At 50.1% G+C, this 3,535-nt stretch overlaps 1 protein-coding gene across 1 annotated transcript in view; it reads right to left on the bottom strand.

Moving 5' to 3' along the window:
* Nucleotides 1–3,535, bottom strand: part of ZC3H7B (zinc finger CCCH-type containing 7B) — a 41,781-nt gene that overhangs the window by 31,153 nt on the left and 7,093 nt on the right. The gene's annotated exons all lie outside the window — the stretch shown is intronic.

Here is a 3,535-nt window from a genome sequence, read left to right as displayed (position 1 = left end):
ATTTTAGTAGAGATGGGGGTTTCACCATGTTGGCCAGGCTGGTCTTGAACTCCTGACCTCAAGTGATCCACCTGCCTCAGCCTCCCAAAGTATTGGGATTACAGGCGTGAGCCACTGTGCCTGGCTGTCTCTTTCTTTTTTTAAACAGGAATGAGGTCACATTATATAGTTCTACAACTTGTTTCTAAAACCAAACAATGTACTGCAACCCTCAGCAAGTGAGGATACATAGATGAGGCACAGGGCTGTAAGGCCCAAAGGAGCCAGGGCGTGGAAAGCTTGCAACAGTGCCTGGACCACACTTAGTGACCACTAGACAGCAACCATCCTTCCTTCCCTTCCCAGGCTGTAATATAGAATATGCACTACGTGCCAAGCATGAGTGAGGGGCAAAGGATACCCCAGCGAACAGGGCAGATGGGCCCAGGCCTCATGGAGATTCCAATCCAAAGGGGGAGATCAGTCAGTGAACAAAGAAACAGGTGGCTACAAGCTGGGGTCCAGGCACAAAGGGGCAAGGAAGGCACTGACATCTGGGCATGTGTCTACCTCCGACCTCACTGACTGGGTTGGAGCCAGGGGCCTGGAGCCCAGGGCCTGGGTTGGAGTCATCTGTGATCCCCAGTGCCCAGCATGGAGCAGGGGCTCGGTCAGTGTTTGCCCAACAAAGACTGGGAAAAGAGAGAGTTCCCTCAAGCAGAGCCAGGAGCCCTTAGTTACTTTCGCCTGGCCATTTACTAACCCTAACTGGGTCCCGGCTCCTTTCTATCCCCTGTGGTGGGGATGAAAGCTGCTTTGTCCTCCTCATGAGTAAGTACTGGTGAGACCTGGGTGGGGATCTATCGTGGACACTCTAAAATGCTATATGGATCAGGGGACTATGGTCATACACAAAGGCTGTTTTTTGGTTTTTTTTAATAGACAAGCTCTTGCTTTGTCAAACTTAGGTTGAAGTGCAATGGTGCAATCACAGCTCACTACAACCTCCACCTCCTGGGCTCAAGCGATCGTCCCACCTCGGTCTCCTGAGTAGCTGAGATCTCAGGTGCATGCCGTCATGCCCAGCTAATTTTAAAAAATTTTTTTTGTAGCTCAAGCCTGTAATCCCAGCACTTTGGGAGGCCGAGATGGGTGGATCACGAGGTCAGGAGATCGAGACCATCCTGGCTAACACAGTGAAACCCCGTCTCTACTAAAAAATACAAAAAACTAGCTGGGTGAGGTGGTGGGCGCCTGTAGTCCCAGCTACACGGGAGGCTGAGGCAGGAGAATGGCGTAAACCTGGGAGGCGGAGCTTGCAGTGAGACTCCATCTCAAAAAAAAAAAAAAAAAAAAAAAAATTTTTTTGTAGCCTCCCACCTTGGCCTCTCACAGTGCTGAGATTACAGGCATGAGCCACTGTGTCTGGCCAAGAAAGATTCTTAATTGTGAACTAAACAGAATTAGCGAAACAAGAATAATAAGCAATAAGCATGATAACACAAATGTGTTCTGAACACTTACTGTGTCTGGCCATTGTGTTAACTGCCCTATACGATTTTCATGTTCTATCCTTGGCACAGCCCTAGGATGCACGGTCATCACCCCATTTTACAGGGGTACAAACCAAGGCTTAGAAAAGCTAAGCCATGGCCACCATAGTAGGTTACAGACCCAAGATTGGAACCCAAACCCAGGCCAGCTCTCTAGCATCAATATCCTTGACCACTGTGCACACTGCCTGTCCTCTGCTCTGCCCACCCAAATCCTTCTTGCCACTTTCTGCCTTACTCAAGCCCCACCTCCTCCAGGGAGCCTTCCAGGATTCTGGTCACTCTTCTCCTTTCCACCCTTCCTGGGTAGCATTTACCTTTCCCGAACTTCTTTCTTTTTTTTTTTGAGACGGAGTCTCGCTCTGTCGCCCAGGCTAGAGTGCAGTGGCCAGATCTCGGCTCAATGCAAGCTCCGCCTCCCGGGTTTACGCCATTCTCCTGCCTCAGCCTCCCGAGTAGCTGGGACTACAGGCGCCTCGCCCGGCTAGTTTTTTTGCATTTTTTAGTAGAGACGGGGTTTCACCGTGTTAGCCAGGATGGTCTCGATCTCCTGACCTCGTGATCCGCCCGTCTCGGCCTCCCAAAGTGCTGGGATTACAGGCTTGAGCCACCGCGCCCGGCCACCTTTCCCGAACTTCTTTCACGTCCATTATTTCAGGGATAAAGTAGGAAGGGGATCGTATAGATGTGGAACTGATGTGCAGAGATGGGAAGTGCTTCTTCACACTCAGGCTGGGAGTTGCAGGTGGAGCCAGGTTTAGACCCCAGCTGCTTTCATTTGTCTCCAGTGGGCTGTGGGACCCTGTGGGGCACAGATCTGTGTCCCACAGGGGCGCTCAAAAAATATTTGATATGTGGATAAGTAAATGGGGAGAGGGGGGTGTATCCAGCTGCGAGCAGTCCAGGGCCACCTCACAGGCTCTCTATTCATAATTTCTCATTATTTCTTCCCCACCTAGTGAGAGCTATGACAGTAAGACCTCGGCTTTATTTATTTATTTAATTTATTGAGACAGAGTCTCGCTCTGCTGCCCAAGCTGGAGTGCAGTGTCGCGATCTCGGCTCACTGCAACCTCCGCCTCCCAGCTTCAAGCAATTCTCCTGCCTCAGCCTCCTGAGTAGCTGGGACTACAGGTACACGCCACGGCGCCTGGCTAATTTTTATATTTTTAGTAGAAACAGGGTTTCACCATGTTGGCCAGGATGGTCTCAATCTCTTGACCTGGTGATCTGCCCACCTTGGCCTCCCGAAGTGCTGGGATTACAGGCATGAGGCACTGCACCTGGCCAAGGTCACCCTTTTACTCCTTATGTCAGTTATGTGCTCCTTCAGTGCAGAGGTTAAAAGCACTGACTCTAGAATCAGACTGCCTGGGTTCAAGTCTTAGCTCTGCCACCTACTGGCTGTTATGATCTTGGGTAAGTCAGTTTCGTCTTTTCTTTTGTTTTGTTTGAGATAGGGTCTCGTTCTGTTGTCCAGGCTAGAGTGCAGTGGCATGATCAAAGCTCACTGCAGCCTCAACCTGCTGGGCTCAAGTGATCCTTCCACCTTAGCCTCCCAAGTAGTTGGGACTTCAGGCATGTGCTACCATGCCTGGCTAATTTTTGTAGAAATGAAGTTTCACCATGTTGTCCAGGATGGTCTCAAATGCTTGGGCTCAAGTGATCCACCCACCTCGGCTTCCCAAAGTGCTGTGATTATAGACGTGAGCTACCGCGCTCAGCCGTAAGTGCTTTCTCTCCATGCCTCCATCCCCTCATTTATTTTTTAAAACATATATGTATTTTGTTTGTTTGTTTTTCTTTTTTTTTTTTGAGACGGAGTCTCACTCTATCGCCCAGGCTGAAGTGCAGTGGCACGATCTCAGCTCACTACAGCCTCTGCCTCCTGGGTTCACACCATTCTCCTGCTTCAGCCTCCCGAGTAGCTGGGATTACAGGTGCCCGCCATCACATCTGGCTAGTTTTGTATTTTTAGTAGAGACGGGGTTTCACCGTATTAG

Source organism: Colobus angolensis, unplaced genomic scaffold (genome assembly GCF_000951035.1).
Source record: "Colobus angolensis palliatus isolate OR3802 unplaced genomic scaffold, Cang.pa_1.0 Scaffold239, whole genome shotgun sequence".
NCBI classification, from domain to species: Eukaryota; Metazoa; Chordata; class Mammalia; order Primates; family Cercopithecidae; genus Colobus; species Colobus angolensis.
This window is presented reverse-complemented; position numbering and strand designations above follow the sequence as displayed.